Consider the following 21,941-nt stretch of genomic DNA (forward strand, 5'->3'; position numbering starts at 1 on the left):
ACAGGCAGCCTCAGTGGGGCAGAGTGCCTTCCATCAGCTTAGGCTGGTGGACCAACTTTGACCCTATCTGGACAGGGATAACCTGGCTACAGGAATCTATGCTCTGGTAACCTCAAGATTGGATTATTGCAATGCACTTTACATGGGGCTGCCTTTGGAAATTGTTTGGAAGCTTCACTTAGTGCAGAATGGATAACTGAATGTGGCTGCCCAATTGTTGATGGGTTCAAAGCGAACAGATCATGTAACACCAATCCTGTTTCAGTAACACTGGGCTGCCTCTTTGCTTCCAAGCCCAATTCAAAGAGCCCAGTTCAAAGCTCTTTATGGCTCAGAACCCCAATATCTTCTGGAACTCTTCTCCTTATATGAACCTTCCCGGACCCGTAGAACTTCTTCTGATCCCAGGGTTTGTTTCTTCCTATATCATAAAAATGTAAGCCCTCATGCCAGCATAATGGGGGTGGGGTGAGGTGGCAAAAACCGCTGGGCAAGTGGGTTACCCAGCGGCAGTGCCAGAGGGGGCAGTGCTGGCTGCGGTGATGACGCAAGAGGAGGCTGCACAGGCCACGGTGGCAGCACCAGAGGACGAGGCTGCAGCACTGCTGGAGGAAGCTGTGCAGGGTGCACCAGCAGCGCTGGAGGAGATGGAGGTGGAGGAAGAGGCCCCACAGGCTGCGGTGGCAACAGCATCAGAGGAGACTTCGTAGGCCATGGCAGTGGTACTGTAGGAAGCTGCGCTGCTGCCAGAGGAGGCTGCGTAGGCCACAACAGCAGCGGAGGAGGCGGTGGTAGAGGCCATGCAGGCTTAAGTATGCCATGGCAGCAGTACCAGGAAACCATGGCAGCACCAAAGAAGGCTGTGCTTGTGGTGGCAGGTGGGAGAGTGGCAGTGGTAGCAGCAGTGGTCCAACAGTCGAGGCAAGCGGGTTGGGGTGAGGAGTGTTTGGGCCTGGGGGCAAGGAATGGCGAGGAGTGTGTGTGAGAGAGACAGAGAGTTCCACTGTGTGTGTGTGTGTCTGGGGGTGCCTGGGATATGTGTCTCTGTGTTTGGGGTGTCTGTGCGTTTGGGGGTGCATGGGGTGTGTGTCTGTGTGTTTGGGGATGGGGGTTGTGAGTGAAGTGAGCAGAGGGGCTCTGCCCCCCTAGTAGAGATTATGGGTAGGTTGGTGGAAGGATTGTTCTCTATAGAATTTGGCTTGGATAGCTAGATTGCATCATTTCTCATTGTCTGCTCTCTAAAAAACAAAAGGCAAAACATAGCCAAACTAATTGCATTTGGCCACTGTAATATTATTTTTTTCCAGGCATTTCTCTACCACCTAATCAACTGTGTTTTCTGGGTGGTTCACAAACTGAAATCACTAAAGTACATATATAATCATAATGTAAAAACAATATATAAAAGCAGCACTAAGGGGTTGCTGGTGTTAGTTTTTTAAAAAAACCCATTTGTATTAAGCAAAATGCTCCTGTTATGACATGCATCATTTGTACAAATTATATAAGTTTGATTTTTGGTAGAGTTGCATCATTTGTTCTGGAGGCACCTCCCTGTGTTGCAGCTCCTCTGTGCATGTGCAGCACAGCATTCTTGATTATGTAGACTGATTTTTCAGGATAGATGGATGGTCTTGTTTTTGGGGTGGCTTGGATGGTCTTTTGGTCATGATGATATGATATCAAACAATTTCAGAATTTCATCACTGGTCTGTTGTGTAAAGCTAGGGATCAGGGGTGTCATCATCCAGGGTCTCAGGGGGTCTTAGACGGCTTACTTTTTTGGGAGCCAGGTCCCAGCTGGGTCCCTATATCTCCAGGGTCCTACAAGCCCATCAGCATGAAAGGGGAGTGTGTTAGCCACTGAAAAGAGCCTTCTAACTTGCTTCCTTGTTATATCCTGCTGATTGGAGGCAATCAGAGTAAAATGAGTTCCTATTAGTTCCTACTTCATAAAGCCATGTTGTGGAGAGTGAGAATTCTGTAACTGCAGAAGAAAAGACAGGAAATCCTGATAATAGCATCCCATCTACATCATCAAGCAGTTTGGTAGCAGCAGGAGATAAATGTGTAGACACTGAATTCAGTAATTAAAGCAATATCTCTGACAGTGAGAACTGACTGTCAAATAATGGCAGTGATAGAAAAGCAGAAAGCCTGGGAAGATTATTGTATTGTATAATCTTAGGAGTGTTGCTGTGAGGGGGCATGGCTGTGACTATCATGAAGGTACCCTGCACTTCTAAATTTGCCACTACAGTACTGATAGAGATACATAAGCTAAATCCATGGCTCAGTTGTGCACCAAATGCACTTTAAACCCACACCGCTTGCAATATGCTATGGGCTCAGTGCATTCATAGTCCTTGCATTGTTCAGGAAGTGATGTTGACTTGCATTCCTCCCATGTTACTGGACTTTTCAACCAGCAACAATGTTTCATCCTATTAGCCTTCTTTTAGAACTGATTGGACCAATACAGCCTAAGTGAAAAATATACACATATGTACCACAATTTAGGAGAATGTTGGCAAATGCATCCATGCAATTTTCAGTCTTCAGCACAAGGTGGCACAGCCAGCCCACAATAGCAATCTTAAGTGTGAGAACATTGGTGGTTCTGTTGAAGTGCTCACTTTCAGGAAAATGAATGTGCAAGTAAGAGTGAGACATATCCATAAGCCCTTGTGCTCAACCAAAGCCAATGAATCATTTCCCAGTCAATGACTTATTTTGTTCTACCTTGGTTTCAAAATGATATTAAATGAAATTATTTTCCCCCAAACAATTTCTGCAAAAGGGTGAGCGGGAAGTGTATGCTAGCATATACAGTGATGTGTGAAAATGACACAGGTGTCTATTGTGCTCCAGTTTCATATGTTTGAAAGGAAGTGCCAAGCCAGAGTAATTGTGGCAAATGAAACAGAACATGGGACTATTATCTAGACCCTTTCTGGAGCCATCACTGTGAAAACACTGCTCTATGAACACACAACACAATAGCATCACCTTTCATTTACATTTAGACTGAGGGCTTATCCACACAGGAGCCTAACTTCGTACTAAAGAAGCTGCTTTTACAATTGCAATAGCTTTTCAAGGTCCACACTTCTTGCTCAATGGTAGCTTCCAATCTGCTGTTTTCCTTTCACACAAGTAGGTGTTCCTCTGGAAAGGTTAAGTATTGCTGTTTCCTTGTGGCCCCACCCCCAATTTTACATTTTTCTCCCTCTGGAGTATCAATATTGCTAATGGAGAAGGGTCAATATTGCTAATGAAGAAGGTTTTTTGTCAGTTTCATTGTTTCTTGTCAATTGCACACCACCCAAGGAAAGCATTGGGGTGCAATTGACAAGAAACTATATGAAACTGATTAGAGGGGGGAGAGAGTGAAAGGCAAAGTAGGCAGCAGCTGCAGCAACTTTTGTGGGTGGCAAAGAGAGAGGAAGCGGGCAATGGGGCATTAAAAGAGAGCCTGCCCACTAAAAAACATTGAAGCAAAGCATGGAGGAGTGCAGCGAAGCTGAGACAGTTTTTCCTTTCCTTTTCACATTATAATTTGATTGGGTTGATAAGGATTTAAAGGAGAAGACTGTGTGATAGCTTCTGCTTGCCTGCAGCATTATGTGATCCATGCAAATTACAAGGGGATGCAAGTAGCACCACACACACACTAAATCACCATGTGGATGAGCCCTGAATGCATGGAATCCTCCAACTCTATGTTTTGGGGGAAAGGATAATATTCTTGCTGGGAGTCTCCCCACATGCAGATGTGCCTGCATAAACAAATTGCAATGTGCATAAGAAGAAGCAAACCATCCTTGAAGTTGCCATATATCATAGCGTACACAGATACACTAAGGGCATTGTTGTCTAGGAAAATCATGGGGAGGATCCATAGCACAGTGTTAAGAGCAGGTATTTTCCATGCTAGGTTCAGTCTCTGGGATGTCCAGCTAAAAATGATCTCAGGAATCAGGGTCGGGGAAGATGACCCTTGGCTATAGCAACCTACTGCCTGTCAGATCAGACCACTATACAGCAACTTTGTATGTCCGACATAGCTGGAAGTATTTTTGGAATTGCATGCCTGCTTTTTATTTTAAAAGAGAGTAGCAACTGGCTGCATCAGTGCATTGGTGCGCTGCATGTGCATACTTGCCATCACCCAAGGTGGCGGTGGGGGCATCAATCCACCCCACTGCCATCTTGGGTGATGACAGACATGTGGGTGAAGTGCGCTAATATGCTGACGTGGCAGGGCCTACTTAAGCCCATGCCAGCAGTGGTAGTGCCACTGCGTCATCAGCGTCACCACAGCTGCGACCTTTGAGGGCCTGCTGCAGTCTGATCTGGCCCTGCCGAAGATATCAAACAATGGGGTTGAGGCGCCTTACTCTCTGCATCGCCATGGCAATTTGCAAGCAGTGGGAACTGACCTCTGTTGTATTGTATTACCAGTAGATAACTAGAGGGTGAAGCGGCATTTTTCAACTCAGTGGGGATCAGGTGACATTAAGAGTCAAAAAGGTTCCTTTGGCCCTATATAGCTCCTGACATGTCTGTGCAACTTGTCAGGTACAGGGTGAAGTGCTCATAGATTGACTTCTTGCCCAGTTCCTGCTGAACCATCTGCCTGGCTCCATGCCAACAGCAATGATAACAAAAGTCTGTTTACCAGACGGGCAGCTTCTTAATTCTGTAGCATTGAATATAATGGAACATCACTATTATATTTAATAAGGGCAAAATTAGCAAGCTACAAGGGACAAATTGAACTGTGTGTTTATGGCAGGGGGAAGATTAACACCCCCCAGAAGAGCCATGAGGGAAGTGGTTTCCCCACCAGCAGCCTCTGATTTAGCCTCTGCAGTCTTTTTATCTGCCCATGAAAGCTAACAGAGTGAAGCTGCTCCATTTGTTTCCATTGGGACAATGAAAAATATGCTGTGGGAGGAAATCCAAAGGTGGGCTGTGGGAGCCAAACCCATTTGCAAATCCTCGGATTGGCTCAGAAAAATTATTCTGATCCCCCTGCCTCTCTCTGAAGAACCCAGGTGATTTCCCAGTTACTCCAAGGGAGGAAATGGAGACCTCACTCTTCTCTAATGTCTACTGTGCATATGCTTGCTTAGACTCTAGTATTGGTTTTGTCTCCTGAGTCTTCACTTTTCCTATCCCTTCCAATGCTGCCTTTTCTCTCATTGCATATTGCAGTGTATTCCCTCTTTCCCGTCCTCCAGGTAAGTGAAATAAATAATGCACAGGGTGGAAGTTTAGGTTGGCCGAAACTCTGTTGCCTTTTTCAAATCACCCATGAGCTGTTTATTGCCTTGTTCCATCTCTTAATTATACAAAACCTCAGCAGTTTGTTTAGTTTTTAATTAGCATAATCCAAGTACAGAGTTCATTCTGGGCAAGGACACAGAGATATTGATTATCTGTCCTTTATGCCACAGGGTCAAGAATCATTTCTGTGCTGTGCTTATTAATATATGTTCATAGGAACAGTGCTGAAAATCTATCATTACAATTGATCTTGATTTTCAAGCAGTCAATGGTCATTGATCCAGGCAGATAAATTACTGGAATGAATTTTGCTATTGCTTGCTAAGACTTTTCATATTGATGGATGTCCTATTGAACAACTTTTCCTCTCCCTTCTTCAAAGTACTAACCATGCCAATAGACATGCAGATGACTATGTGTGGGAACAGGTACATAAATCGGTTTTTTCTAAGTTCTCACAGATACATACACACTATAACAGGGGCTTTCAGACTGTGTTTTGGGGGTTCCTTGAAAGCTTTTTCAGGGTTACATCAGCGAGTAAGCAGGCAGTAATGGAGACAGCTGTCTCTAAAGATGGCTTGTCCACCACTTGTTATCCAACTTTACTTCTGGGACATGATTGCATGGGCTGTTGTGTGGCACACTCTGACAACAAGGGCCGTGGCTCAGTAACAGAGCACATGCGTTGCATGCAGAAGGTCCCAGGTTCAGTCCTTGCATCTTCAGGTAAGGCCATTGTCTGAAACCCTGGAAACCTGCTGCTGCCATTTACTGTAGACAATACTGAGCTAGATAGACCAGTGCCCAACAGGTCTGGCCTTTGCCTCATATGAACAGTGTATGCCCAAGAAAATGGTCTTGACTATTCTTCAAATATGAATCAGGACCCACAAGTGGGTTGCAGCTTGACCTAAGATGGGTTGCACCAGGAGCATCATAGCATTTGCTTTTATCTTTAAAAAGTACGAAGACAGGATGGAGAAAAAGACAGAGAGTGAGGATGTGTCTTCACTACATATACAGATTTTTGTTGTTTAGTATATTGTCTGAGTTTGTCTGAGTTACTTTTGCTCCCGAAAACAAATAATGCCTATAAGGTGAATTACAGCACAATCCTAGGTATATCTGTTCCATCCCCAGTGGGGGGCTTCCTTCCAGGTAAGTAGATATAGGACAGCAGGCTCCATGTTGTGGAAGAGGATTGCTGAAATCAGAAAATCTGAAAACGATTGCACTTGAGTAACTTGCTAAGCACTTTAATATCTCACTGAATTTCAATGAGCAATTCTTCCAGTAAATCTTTCTCTCCCGTCCCCCTTACTTGGTGGCAGCAAAATCCTTATTTTTACCAACCTGTGCATGGCCAAGAGAGAAGCAGTGGTGTTTTAAAAATGCTTAATATCTCTGTTCAGGCATATGTAACTCTGCAGATGCACAGAATTGGGAAGATGGTGGCCTATAATATTTGACAACACAACTAAAATATTCTGGAAACAATTAAGACTTTAGCCCAGACTCTATATGAGGGTTTTAGACAAAGCACTTCCAATATTCAGGAACTCTTAGGACAAGATTTGAACGTGTTGGGAACAGAATGCAAATCTGGAAAATGATGGACATGTTAAGATTTGCAATCATGTCCAATTCCCAGGATGTTCGTATGGCAGGGATGGGGAACATTTTTCAGGCCAAGAGCCTCTTTCCCGTCTGGGGCTATGTACAAGCGGTGGGCAGGACCAGAGGCAAAGGTGCTCAGAGCAATGACTGTGAATTTATGTTTCTACAGTGGGTTATTTTCTTCACACATGCACCTTCCCGTCTGTCTTCCATCTCAGCAAGTGAGAAGCATGATCAGAATTCAAGGACACATTCCAGCCAGGCAAAAACATTCAAGGAGAGTGCAAAGTAGGGCTGGTGAGGGGTGTGGCTCAGAAGGGTGATGGCCTGGGGAGAGTCCCTGCCAAGAACCAGATAAAGGGGCCTTGACAGCTGTGTTTAGCTCCTGGGCCTGAGCCTCCTGATCCCAGTCATATCATATACATAGAGTCCTATATACTTAATTTTTGCATTTTTTTTCTTTTTTGCCATACAATTTCTGGAGATACTGCAGGAGACTCAAGATTGCATCGATCTGAGGCTTACAAAACTGGAACTAAAAGCCACCCTCTGAAGCTTGGGACAAGCCACTTTGGTTCAGATCATAGAATCATATAATAGTAGGGGATCCCGGAAATTACAGGCCAGTTAGCTTAACTTCTGTCCCTGGAAAACTGGTAGAAAGTATTATTAAAGCTAGATTAACTAAGCACATAGAAGAACAAGCCTTGCTGAAGCAGAGCCAGCATGGCTTCTGCAAGGGAAAGTCCTGTCTCAGTAACCTACTAGAATTCTTCGAGAGTGTCAACAAGCATATAGTTAGAGGTGATCCAGTGGACATAGTGTACTTAGACTTTCAAAAGGCGTTTGACAAGGTACCTCACCAAAGACTTCTGAGGAAGCTTAGCAGTCATGGAATAAGAGGAGAGGTCCTCTTGTGGATAAGGAATTGGTTAAGAAGCAGAAAGCAGAGAGTAGGAATAAACGGACAGTTCTCCCAATGGAGGGCTGTAGAAAGTGGAGTCCCTCAAGGATCGGTATTGGGACCTGTACTTTTCAACTTGTTCATTAATGACCTAGAATTAGGAGTGAGCAGTGAAGTGGCCAAGTTTGCTGACGACACTAAATTGTTCAGGGTTGTTAAAACAAAAAGGGATTGCAAAGAGCTCCAAAAAGACCTCTCCAAACTGAGTGAATGGGCGGAAAAATGGCAAATGCAATTCAATATAAACAAGTGTAAAATTATGCATATTGGAGCAAAAAATCTTAATTTCACATATACGCTCATGGGGTCTGAACTGGCGGTGACCGACCAGGAGAGAGACCTCGGGGTTGTAGTGTACAGCACGATGGAAATGTCGACCCAGTGTGCGGCAGCTGTGAAAAAGGCAAATTCCATGCTACCAATAATTAGGAAAGGTATTGAAAATAAAACAGTCAATATCATAATTCCGTTGTATAAATCTATGGTGCGGCCGCATTTGGAATACTGTGTACAGTTCTGGTCGCCTCATCTCAAAAAGGATATTATAGAGTTGGAAAAGGTTCAGAAGAGGGCAACCAGAATGATCAAGGGGATGGAGCGACTCTCTTACGAGGAAAGGTTGCAGCATTTGGGCCTTTTTAGTTTAGAGAAAAGGCGGGTCAGAGGAGACATGATAGAAGTGTATAAAATTATGCATGGCCTTGAGAAAGTGGATAGAGAAAAGTTCTTCTCCCTCTCTCATAATACTAGAACTCGTGGACATTCAAAGAAGCTGAATGTTGGAAGATTCAGGACAGACAAAAGGAAGTACTTCTTTACTCAGCGCATAGTTAAACTATGGAATTTGCTCCCACAAGATACAGTAATGGCCACCAGCTTGGACGGCTTTAAAAGAAGATTAGACAAATTCATGGAGGACAGGGCTATCAATGGCTACTAGCCGTGATGGCTGTGCTGTGTCACCCTAGTCAGAGGCAGCATGCTTCTGAAAACCAGTTGCCAGAAGCCTCAGGAGGGGAGAGTGTTCTTGCACTCGGGTCCTGCTTGCGGGCTTCCCCCAGGCACCTGGTTGGCCACTGTGAGAACAGGATGCTGGACTAGATGGGCCACTGGCCTGATCCAGCAGGCTCTTCTTATGTTCTTATGTTCTTAGAGTTCGAAGGGGCCTATAAGGCCATCAAGTTCACTTCTGACCAAAGCTGCTTCACTTTGGAGGTGGTCTGAATGTTTCTGAAACAGGCTGCATTGGTTCATCATTATTTGGGCTTCATCCAAAGCAGATGCATCACCCCCATCACCAATGTTTGCCTTACATTTTCTTGGAGTCTTCTTCATATCTCCATGATCCTTCTTGAAAAAGGAAGCAGCTGAGTTAGTGAAACAGACCCAGATAAACCAAACAAAGCTTTCATGACATTGACAAGGGTCCTCTCCGATTGATCATTGCCTAACCCTTCACTTCTTGGCAAAACAGAACATGATTGGCCCTACAAGACATCTTTATGCGGCATTTGTTGATCTAGCTGCAGCTTTCAACTCCATGGATAGGAATATCCTCTGGACCAAGCTATATAATATGAAAATAGATCGTCGGCTACTATTTCTCATAAGGGCCTTATATACTGATACTAATGCCCAGGTCAGAGTAAATCAACATGGAGATATGACAAACCCAATAGCGGTGGAGAGGGGTGTTAAGTAGGGGTGCCTTTTAGCCCCCTTGCTGTTCAATCTGTTCTTAAATAACATTATCACTGATATATCCGACCCCCAATATTTTCCACCCTTTATTGGGCAAAGAAAGGTATCTGCATTATTCTATGCAGATGATATGGTTCTTCTCTCTTTAGTTCCTATCGGCTTGAGAAAGCTGATGAGAAGACTCCAGGATCTTTGTATAAATGAAAGGTTAAATATAAATTATGGAAAAATGAAAATTTTAGTTTTTGGAAAGAGGTTCGTGAGCCATCGATGGTCAATGGATGATCATCAGTTGGAACAGTGTCGTGTGTACAAGTATTTGGGAGTAAACTTTTCGGACACCCTCTCCTGGAAAACCCATCTGCAATCCATAAAGCAAACAGTGGGAAAAACAGTGGGTGCAATCTTAAAGTTCTACCGCTCCACTGGCAGTAATCAGATCCTTCCAGCTTTAAAAGTTTTTAAGGCCAAAGTAATCCCCCAGGTCCTGTACGGTGCATCGGTATGGGGTTGGGAAGATGAAATAATCTCATCCTTAGAGACTATTCAAACTAATTTCCTTAGGCATCTACTGTTCCTCCCTCCAGGAACTTCATCAGCAATGCTGCGGGCGGAGACTGGTCTCCCTCCGTTGGGCGCGCATATTCACTTAACTCTTCTGAAGTTTTTGAGATCACCCATAGCATCGCAAGGCAAGGAATTATTAAATCTCTGCTTTGACCACCCATTTTCAGGTAATATATGGGGTAATAAATTAGATGATCTATTATGTAGATATCATCTAACCATTCAGCAATTTAATACCCTAGGATCAAACAAAAGATTACGAGAGGCGGTTTTCCAACATTGTGAGTATTTAGACCATCTAACTCTACTTAACTCCCGGGTAGCCCCATGGTATTGGAGATTCAAAACTGATCATAACTGCTCCCCATATCTTATGCAGCCCCTTCCTATTAGCCTCAGACATGCATTTACAGCATTACGCTTTTTCACTCTGCCCAATGCTGATAGAGAGGGAAGGATATCCAATATTCCAAAGGAACTAAGAAAATGTATCTGTGGTTCCAATGGGGAGGAGGACCTTCCACATATTTTGATACACTGTTCAATTTATCAGAACCTTAGAACGAAGTTTTTGAAGAAGTGGTTAGACACCTATGGGACGTCTTCGGATGTTGATAAAATAATCTTCTTATTGTCTGACTTAAAGCCGGAGGTAACCCATAAAGTAGGTCTTTTTGTGACAGCAGCTCAGAAATTAAGAGCTAAATTTGTTTTAGAACTCCACTCGAAATAGAAGTTCTAACCGGTTTTAATGGGGAGACGGTCCTCCCATTAACTCTTTCTATTGCTCTTATTTATCAGTATTCTTTATCAGAATCATTGAACGATGTTTTTAAAGAACTATGATATATGATTTGGAAATTTTAATGAACACCTCCGATTTTATCATTTCTTAATTCTTAGAATCTGTATTTAAATTTTACTTTACTTAATTTTATTATGTCGTATATCACATTTTTTTGTGTTGGCCTATGGCCCTGCAATAAACTGAAACTGAACTGAGAACTGAGACATTGACAAGAGTGTGAAGATTTTTGCAAAAGGTAGGAGCCATAAAATGTAAATGTACTGCCTTCAAGTCAATTCCAACTTATGGCGACCCTATGAATAGGGTTTTCATGAGGCTGAGAGGCAGTGACTGGCCCAAGGTCACCCAGTGAGCTTCATGGCTATGTCATAGGGATGAGCAATTATGTCAATTTCTAGTTCTTTCAGTTCTCATTTTCCCAATCTTAAATTCATTTTTCCACATTTCCACATAAGTTTGCGATTTTGTTTGAAGTCCTAGTTCTGCTTTTGTTTTTCAGCAGTTACTTTTCTAAGAAATCATTTATAGTTTTCCTTTGAATCTACTCTAGTGGCTGTGTCATTGCAGTTCAGATGTAAAGACAGAAGAGCTTATAACTGTTCAGATTTTATATTTTTCCCCAGTGTATTTGGATGGAGACAGAAATCTGAAACTGTAACATGCGGATAGGTCTTGAGATGTCCTTCAGGGTACAATCCGGGGCAACAGGCTAGCATTAGTCTGCAGAACCTAAATAGCTTTGGTCTAACACTTGCCCAGGAAACCTCTATGACAGGGGCAGCCAACAGGGTGTCCTTCAGACTCCCACCATCCCTGGCCATTGGGTGTGCTTGCTGGGTATGATGGGAGTTGTCATTCAACAATATTTGGAGGGGACAACTTTGGCTATCCCTGCTCTATGATCTGCTGTGGATGCTCTGCAATGGGTACTACCAGTGCATTAGAGAGTTGGCTGAAGCATGCAGAATGGCTTTCAGTTTTCCCAGCACTGAATATGTCTTTTACAGCTGTAGAATTCCATCCTACCTGATGCTTATTTGAGCCCAAATGTTTTAACCTTCTGCAAGAATTCCTACTGCTGCTGCTACTACTACCTACTACTACTCAGACAGACAAGCATTTCAGTACCAGGGATAAACATATACAAGATCATCTTTCTGTACTTTTTAATTAATAGATGCTTAGTTCCTTTTCTGCTTGTTTTTGTCACACTGTTTGTGCAGGCATAAATCATTATGTGAAGTGTAGGCTAGGGATGGAAAGATCTGTCAGTTTCAGTTCTCTGTTTTTCATTTTTCCAATTTTAAATTCAGTTCTCCACATAACTGCAGCAATTTGCTATTTTTTAAAAAAGAAAGTCCTTATGAAAATTCATTAGCATTTTAGTGTGAATTTCTCCTAATATACACATATTTGTATGCAAGTTTTGCTTAACATATAATTTGGTGAGCTTTGAACATTTTTTTAAAAAAATGGATGTAGGAAGTATATCTGGTTTGAGAATCTCTGGCTTTTATATTATTTACTCAAAATAAATGAATATTGGAGGGTGTTTATATATAGCAGCTAGAAGAATCATCATCACTTTGGCAAAAGTAAGTCTTTTCTACCTAACTGCTTAGAGTTCTTTGATAATGGCAATGAGCATGTGAATAGGGGTGAATCAGTAGACATTGTGTAAAGACAAAGCCTTCCTTTTTTATTACCTTCCATCCTTACCAAAGACTCCTCCTTAGTAAGTTTAACACTCATGGGACGAGAGGACAGGGCCTCTTAAAGATCAATAACTGGTTAAAGAACAGGAATAAGAGAACAGGAATAAATGGGCAGTTCTGTCCTGATGGAAGAATATAAGTGGTGGAGTCCAGCAAGGATCTGAACTGGAACCTGTGCTTTTGAACTTGTTCATAAATGATCATTCTGGAGTTAATGTTAGCAGTAAAGAGGCAAAGTTTACTGATGACACCAAATTATTCAGGTCAAACAAACCAACCAACCAAAGGGATTGTGAAGAGTTTCAAAATGATCTCTTCAGAATGGAGCATTAAAATGGCAAACGCAGTTCAGTGTAAGCATGTGTAAAGTGATGAACACTGGGGAGGAAAATCCTATCTTCACATATATGCTAATCGGATCTGAATTGTTGGTGCCTGACCAGAAAGAAACCTTTGGGTCATGGTGGGTAGCTTGATGAAAATGTCGACCCAGTGTGCAGCAGCTATGAAAAAGGCAGATTCCATGTCAGGGGTCATTAGAAGAAGGACTGAAAGTAAAACTGCCAATATCAAAGTGCTGTCATACAAATCTGTGGTGTGACCACCTTTGAACAACTGTATACATTTCAGGTCACCAGACCTTAAAAAGGATATTGTAGAGCTGGAAAAGGGTTAGGAGAGGGTAACCAAATTCATCAAAGGGCTGGAACAACTCCATATGAGGAAATATTGTAGTGTTTGAGGCTTTTGAGTTTAGAAAAAAGGTGGGACAAATAGGAGCCAGGGCTGAGCAGCAAGCCAGAAGTCAGGGGCAAAGCAAAGTACACACAGGGACACCCCAGAGCTCAAGGAGGCTTATTGCTCAGGCAAGGAAGTCCTTTATAGTCCTTCCTGCCCAGCAAAGCCCCATGGCCAGGTTGCACAGGTAGGGCCCATTTAGGGCACGAGGGCACATAACTGCTCAGGCAGCAGCTCCAATCATTCAAGTCCTAGCAGTTCCTGATAGTATCATTACAGCCTAGAATCTTCTTAGTCCTAGGAATCTCTCAATCACAGATATACAATCCAATTCAAGTACCTCCCACACCAGCTGAACTTCCTTCCTGCGGGCTACATCTTGCTGAAGGAGGCCACCAGACTAACTAATTCTGTCCTGCCTGTCCTGTCCCAGCTATTTGCCAACCCTTGGATCTGAATATTTGTTTGTTTATTTACAGTATTTATAGCCCACTCTTTGTTGAATAATTGCAGTCCCAGAGCAGGGAACAAAGTAATAAAGATAATCAGAGAAACAAATACAAACATTACAAAATAATCTGAGCAGGTCTAGCGCATAAATGAATAGTTTTGTCATAAACCAAGCAAGCAAAACCACACTGAGGACAAAAAGTAAAGCTTTGAATTTAACCAAACACCTGGGGCTTCCCGGAAGTAGTGCTGGCTGGTGGTTGTCTCTGAGGGAGCTCTGCCTCAGAGGAAGCTTTTTTCAGGTTAAAAGCCAGCCAAGAGGAATCTTGGACTGGCTTAAATGTTCTCCAAGGTATAGGAGAACCGATCAGATTTTCCACAAGACTTCGTTGAGCTGTCGGCGGCTGGAATTGATCAGGAAATTCCTGAGATAAGAAGGCATGCCGATCGGCTGAAGACGGAGTCAGGATTTCCACGCAAGCTGTACTGGAAAAAAGCGAAGCGTTCTTTTTTCTTCTTAAAAAAAAACGTTCTTAACCAGCGAGCCTACTTCTGTCTAAATCTTATCATTCGGCTTAAATTACTGCAATAAAAGGGATTTGTTTACGAATCAGCAACTGAGAAACCTGGGTGAGTCATACTTTTTCTCTTTTAAATATAATTAAGGAAGAAAGAAAATGTAAACAACTTATATACTTTTTTTACGACAAAAAGCTGGCCTGAATTTGGAGTTTTAAAGTTTAAAAACGGATGAGAGGTAATTATTATATTTTGGACTATTTTTCTCTTTGGACTATTTCTCTTTGGACGAATCTGCTGCTCGTATATGTTACTAATTGTTTGGTGTTGGCAACCAGAATTGTTTTGCATTCTTGGATGTAGATAAGAACTGTGCTGTGCTGGCTGGACTTCAATAACAGGCCTGGAATATTAACTCTTTTGTTGGTGGAGGAAAAAAAAAAGAAATAGACTGCCTTTAGGTTTTGAAACAGTGATTAATATCAGAAATTAAAGGCTTCTCTTGAAAATGACAACTAGAAAAGCAACTAAGGCCCAGGAGCGAAGAGGTTCTACTGATCCACAGGAAGGGGCTATACCCCCAGATATGTTTCAAAAAATAATGGAAGGGATTAATGATATAAAACAGGAAATGAAAACTGAACTGACAGATATAAAAGACTATATTAAAACACAAGTGGATGAGATCAAAGGGACAATTGGGCAAATAAAGGAGGATGCAAAAAACACTAAAGGTACAAATCTTGGAGAATAGAACAGATATATTAAATCTGGAATTAGAAAAAAACCTGGATTATATGGCTGTGACTGAAATGAGAAATAAAGAACATTGTTTGAGATTCCGTGCAATTCCTGAGGAAACAGGTGAAGACATCAGAGATAAAATTGTTAATGCTCTAGTAAAATTTCTGGATTTGAATGAAGATCGGATGGAATTTGAAATAGACAAAGTGTATAGAATTAATTCCAGATATGCAACAATGAATAAAATTCCAAGAGATGTGCTTGTTCATTTTATAAAGAAGACGACCAGAGATATGGTATTACAGCAACACTTTAAAAATACCTTTAAAATTGATGGTAAGGAAATACTGGTGATGAAAGAAATTCCTATTAGACTTTTACGTAAGAGAAAAGAATATGCTTTCCTTACAGAGAAACTTAAGCAACGCAAAATTCAATTTAGATGGGATGTTCCAGAAGGAGTGATCTTTACATTCAGACAACAGAAATATAGATTGAATACTGTTCAAAAAGCAAGGGACTTCTTGAGAAAAGCTTCAAAAGACATGGATGAAGATAAACTCAAAGATATGGATATAATTCCTGGGAAACAAAGTCAACAAAGATATGCAGAGGAAGGGAAGGAAGATGATGGATTAAAAGGAGCATCAGGCACATTTTAAAATACACGCTTAAAGATGGATTACAAATATCTAACTTGGAATATAAATGGAGCCAATACGGCGCAGAAGAGAAAGAAAGTGTTTCATTATTTGAAAAAATTAAAATTGGATATAATTTGTTTACAAGAAACTCATATTAAGAAGAAAGATTCCAAATATTTGATTTGTAAAAATTTGGGTGAAGAATTTATTTCGGCTGGACCAAAAAAAAAAAATGGAGTTGTTCTCTACATTAACCCACAATTGCTTCCTAAATTGGTATTACTGGATGATAGTGGTAGATTTGTGGGGGTTGAAATTACTCTACAGGGTACAAACATTTTGATAGTGGGTATCTATGCCCCCAATGAAGATAAAACAAGGTTTTACACAGGACTTATGGAAAAATTGTCAGAGTTTTCATATGACCATTGGTGTGTTATGGGTGATTGGAATGGAGTAATCTCACCAAAAATTGATAGGCTTTCTGAAAAAAATATCAAAGAGACACAGGGTAAATTACCGAAGATTTGCTTTGAACTGATGGAAAATTTAGAATTGGTGGATACCTGGAGATATATAAATGATAATGCAAAGGAATTTACTTATTTCTCAGAAAGACACAAAACATTCTCGAGGATTGATATGATTTGGATGTCTAAAATTTTAGCGAAGGATACTTTTAAAATGGATGTATTACCAAAAACTTTTTCGGATCATAACCCTGTGATATTAACTTTAAAAAAGAAAAATCTTGGATTTAGATGGAGACTAAATGAATCTTTATTACAGAATGACAAAGTAGTACAAGAATGTAAGAAGAAATTAAAAGAGTTTTTTGAACATAATTTACATAAAGGAACAAGTGAAAATATCGTTTGGGATACAAGTAAGGCATTTATGAGGGGATATTTTATTAAATGTAACTCTGAATTAAAAAAAAAGAAACAACAGAAAATGCAATTAATTTTGGAAGAAATAAAACAAAAAGAGGAAGAATTGAAAAAGAATCCAACTAAAGTTTCTATTGTAAATCAAATTAAAATGTTACAGAAGCAAGTATCAATGCTGACAGTTAGAGAAATTGAAAGAAAACTAAATTTTGCTAAACAAAGGACTTTTGAATTTGCAAATAAACCTGGGAAATGGTTAGCATATAAATTAAGAAAAGAACATCAAAAAAATATTATTTTAAAGATACAAGAAGGAGATGAGACGTTGACAGATAATGTAAAAATTAAAAAGATTTTTCATCAATATTATTCAACATTGTACAAATGTCAGGAAATTCCATCTGAAAAAATAGAAGAGTATATATCTAAACAGAATTTGCCTAAAATTACAGACTTTCAGAGACAAGCTATTAATGGCCCTATTACGTCAAGAGAGATATCTGAAGCTATAAACAAAATTAAATTAGGAAAGGCACCAGGACCACATGGGTTATCTGCAATGTATTATAAATGTTTGGAGGAAGAACTCTTACTACCTTTACAGTCTACAATGAATCTTATTCTGCAAGAGGGAAAGATACCGGATAGTTGGAAAAATGCTAATATAACATTAATACCTAAAGAGGAGCAAGATTTAACTAAAACAAAAAATTATCGGCCAATATCTCTATTGAATAATGACTATAAAATTTTTACAATGATCTTGGCAGAAAGATTGAAAATAATATTGCAACAATTTATTCAGGAAGATCAATCAGGGTTTTTACCTAAAAGACAATTACGTGACAACGTCAGGAATGTCTTGAATGTTTTGGAATATTTAGAACAACGAAATGATAAACAAGCAGCTTTGATTTTTTTAGATGCTGAAAAAGCATTTGATAATTTGAATTGGAAATTTATGTTTCAGGTTTTGGAGCAAATGGATTTTGGAGACAATTTTATAAAATGGATTAGATCGATTTATACATCTCAGAAGGCTCAGATAATTGTTAACAGAGATTTAACGGATTCATGTGAAATACAAAAGGGTACAAGACAGGGATGTCCTTTATCTCCCCTTTTATTTATTCTGGTCTTAGAAGTGCTGCTTAGAGATATAAGGCAAGATAAAAGAATTTCGGGATTAAAGATAAAAAAAGAAGAATATAAATTGAGAGCATTTGCTGATGATTTGATAATTGTACTAGAAAATCCTTTGGAAGGAATTAATGTATTGATGGACAAATTAAAAGAATTTGGACCGTTAGCAGGATTTAAGATTAACAATCAAAAAACAAAGATGTTGGTGAAAAATTTAACTTTAAGGGAACAGAAAGAGTTAATGGACAAGACAGATTTTACAATAGAAAAAAAGTTGAAATATCTAGGTATCATTATGACAAATAAAAATTCAAAGTTGTTTCATAATAATTATGAAAAATTATGGACAGAGATTAAGAAAGACTTGCTAAGATGGGATAAACTACAACTGTCATTAATGGGTAGAATATCTGTGATAAAAATGAATGTATTACCGAGAATGATGTTTTTGTTTCAAACAATACCTGTAATATCCTCTGATTTACCTTTTAAACAATGGCAAAAAGATATCTCTAAATTTGTATGGCAAGGAAAAAAACCAAGAGTTAAATTTAAACTACTACAAGATGCCAAAGAAAGAGGAGGACTGGGATTACCAAATCTGAGACTTTATTTTGCTGCCTGCTGTCTAGTCTGGATAAAGGAATGGATCTTATTGAGGAATAAAAGACTATTGGATTTGGAGGGTCATAATTTGAAGTGGGGATGGCATGGATATCTATGGTATGACAAAGTAAAAGTAAATGTAGACTTTAACAATCATTTTATAAGATGTCCTCTGTTGAAAATATGGAATAGATATAAACCAAGGTTTTATTCGAAAATACCATTATGTGTCTCAAGCCAAGAAGCGTTTTATAGAAGAGAAATGGCTGGAAAAGAGAAATGGTTAACTTATCAAGAACTATTAGAAAATGTACATGGAGAATATATAATGAAAGAGAGAGAACAACTGACAAAGGAAGGATATAGTTTTCAATGGTTTGCCTATTTACAATTGTTAGAAAGATATAAAATGGACAAGAAAATGTATGGGTTTGAAATAAGTAAATCTGATTTTGAAATAGGATTGTGTACAAATGATGAAAATATAATTGCGAAAATGTATAAACTCTTATTGAAAATGGATATGGAGGAAGAACAAGTAAAAGAGTGTATGGTAAAGTGGGCAAAAAATTTTGGTTATAACATACAAATGGATCAATGGGAAAATATGTGGAAAAAAGGTTTGAAATTTACACTATGTTATAATCTTAAAGAAAATTTTTATAAAATGATGTACCGTTGGTACATGACTCCAGAAAAGTTGTCAAAAATGTATAGTAATGTTTCTAATGTTTGTTGGAAATGTAAACAACAAGAAGGATCATTTTATCATATGTGGTGGTTGTGTAAAAAGGCAAAATCATTTTGGGCACAGATTAGGTAGGAAGATGCAAAAAATTCTAAAGATAAATATTCAGTCAAAACCAGAATTTTTTTTATTGGGTTTTATGGATAAACAAATAGAAAAGAAATATGGAAGAATAATATTGTATATGATTACGGCAGCAAGATTATTATATGCACAAAAGTGGAAAATGGAATCAACACCAACAATGGAAGAATGGCTATTGAAATTAATGGACTTAGTAGAAATGGATAAATTGACATGTTTACTTAGAGAAAAATCGACAGATACATTTCTTAAGGAATGGAAGCCTCTCTTAGACTTTTTGTTGAAAGATCAAAATAAAATGATGATACTGGGATTTGACGATTAATTAAGACAGCTTATGGAGAAAAGGGATTCTGTATGTATACATTAAGGGACAGGTTTGATGTATATTATATACTTATAGCTGATCTGCGACAAATCGGAAGTCAACTATTTTATTTTTATTTTTTGTTGTATTGTTATGTCTTTTTGACTTTGTTTTGTTTGTTTTTGGAAAAATTTGAATAAAAATTATTAAAAAAAAAAGAATTTAACCAAACACCTAGGTAAAAAACCAACACAAGGCATTCAAACAGATTAAACAATCAATGGTGTTAGCAATAGTTCCCATCCCATTTTCCACCTATGGAAGCCCACTCACTCCCCCTCTGACTATGTGCCAGCAGACTCTCACTCTGTGACTTTTGAGCAACATAACACCTTTCACCCTCACTCTCCAACCCACCCAAGCTGGAGTGTGTATTCCCACATACAGCAAGAACCTCCCACTCCTTGTCCATAGTAGCAACAGAGCAAACACAAAAGAAAAATAGAGTAGCCATAAGCTACAGCAGGTGTTTCTCTTTCCCAGTCCTGATGAAACTCAGGGGTCTCAAGGTTAGTAAGGATGGTAGGGAGGGAGGTGCAGGTGGATGTGCTGCCCTCTTCCATCTTTCTCCTCCTTACCAGCTGGCACAACCAGCATTTGGCGGTCCCATGATAGTAGACATCATTGAACCCACTCAGCAACCCCACATCAATGTCTGCAAAAGAAAGCAGCAGGAACATGGCTGATTCCTTGTGCCTGGGCTTGCTTTCTTGCCTTCAAACCTCTATCACTCTTTGTCATCATCCTTGCCCTCATGAGGACCTCATCCTTCTGGAACTGGCTGCTTTTCTTGATCACAATGTTTTAAAAATATTTTAATTTTTATTTATTTTATTTTTCCTGCTTAGTTGTTTGCTCCCCTGGGCTCCAGTCCTGTCTTGTTGTCCGTCTACCTTCTGCATAATCTGTCCTCACATTACAGGACCTGATCCTCTTTCCTGTGTCCCTTGGACCAGATCCCACTTTGCCTTCTGCTTGGACATCATTCCATCTTACACCTGGATCTGCCAAATCTCTCTGTTGGCTGGCCTTCTGCAAAGATCCTGCAAGGCTGTCCCCATCCCAGGTTCTCTGGCCCAATTCCTGACAACTGCACACTTTAATTACAAAGAATGCATAATCTAATATTAGGCAAAGTGAGTCCTGTCAAATTAATCACTCAGACAAATGTTTCCATTTCTCGGGATGACTCAACCACTTGTTAGAGAAAAACCTTAATTTACATAACTATAAGTCCCACCAAAGCTTAATCATCCCTTTTGTCTGAATACATACAATTTTTTTTATAGTTGCATTTCATTGGCCACCTGCCATTTGTTTAAAAGGTAGGCTTTAATTAGAAGCACTGGCAGTACACTGTTACACTTTTTTAATGGCTCAGCTGCAGTTTGGGTGTCATTATTATATCTGGTGCAATGCTATATACTATCGGAATGTGCCTGCTGCTCAGAAATGTAATAGAAAATGTGCATAAATTGAAAAGGCCTCTTTAATCTTGGTGTCGTAATGCGTTTTGCTCAACCTGCACACCACAAAATGCAATGCCTGAGTGCAGCATACTATGCTCACCATAGATCTGCTGATGCCCTGCAGTGTGCACACATGTCCAGACGCATTTGCCCACTTCAAAACAGATGGGTCTCTCAAACCAAAGCCTCCATCAAGATAGGACTGTTTTGTATAAATTAATGACTGGAAGTTCTAAACTCTGGAATGAAAGGACATAAAGCACAGCGTTGTGTGCTCTTCTCTGTGACTGCTTCAGGTAGCCGAGTTCTTCCTGCCAAGAAGTAAGCAAGTGAGTATGTTGGTGGCTGGACAGCATTGAACAAGGGCTTATACAGGTGATTGTGGCATTGGATTGTAGCATCGGAAAGGATGGCTGCTGCTACAGTCATCCTAAGGCTTCTAACAGCCTGGAGGGTTTGCTTAGGGCTCCTTTGTGAATTTATCAGGTAATATAAATTGGCCTCTGTGGGGAAGTGTGCTTATGACTAGCTTCGGCTGGTGCATCAGCTGTGACCTTTCCAGGACGGGGATAATTTGGCACTGTGGCACATGCATTTACAACCTTACATTTGGACTGTTGTAATGCATTCTGGGTGGGGGTTCTGTTTCAGCTGGAGTGGAGGCTGAAGATGGTGCAAAGTGTCGCAGCCCGGGTGGTGAGCGGTGCTCCTTATCAGGCACAGCTCAATCTGCACTGGCTGCCTATTAGCCACTGAGGCAGCTTTAAGGTTCTTCTACTTACATATAAACCCCTAAATAACTCTGGACCAGGTTACCTGAAAAAACAGGCAGATGGGTCACTGATGGTTACTGGGAGAGGGGGACAAGATGG

The sequence above is a fragment of the Rhineura floridana genome, chromosome 1, assembly GCF_030035675.1.
Source record: "Rhineura floridana isolate rRhiFlo1 chromosome 1, rRhiFlo1.hap2, whole genome shotgun sequence".
NCBI classification, from domain to species: Eukaryota; Metazoa; Chordata; class Lepidosauria; order Squamata; family Rhineuridae; genus Rhineura; species Rhineura floridana.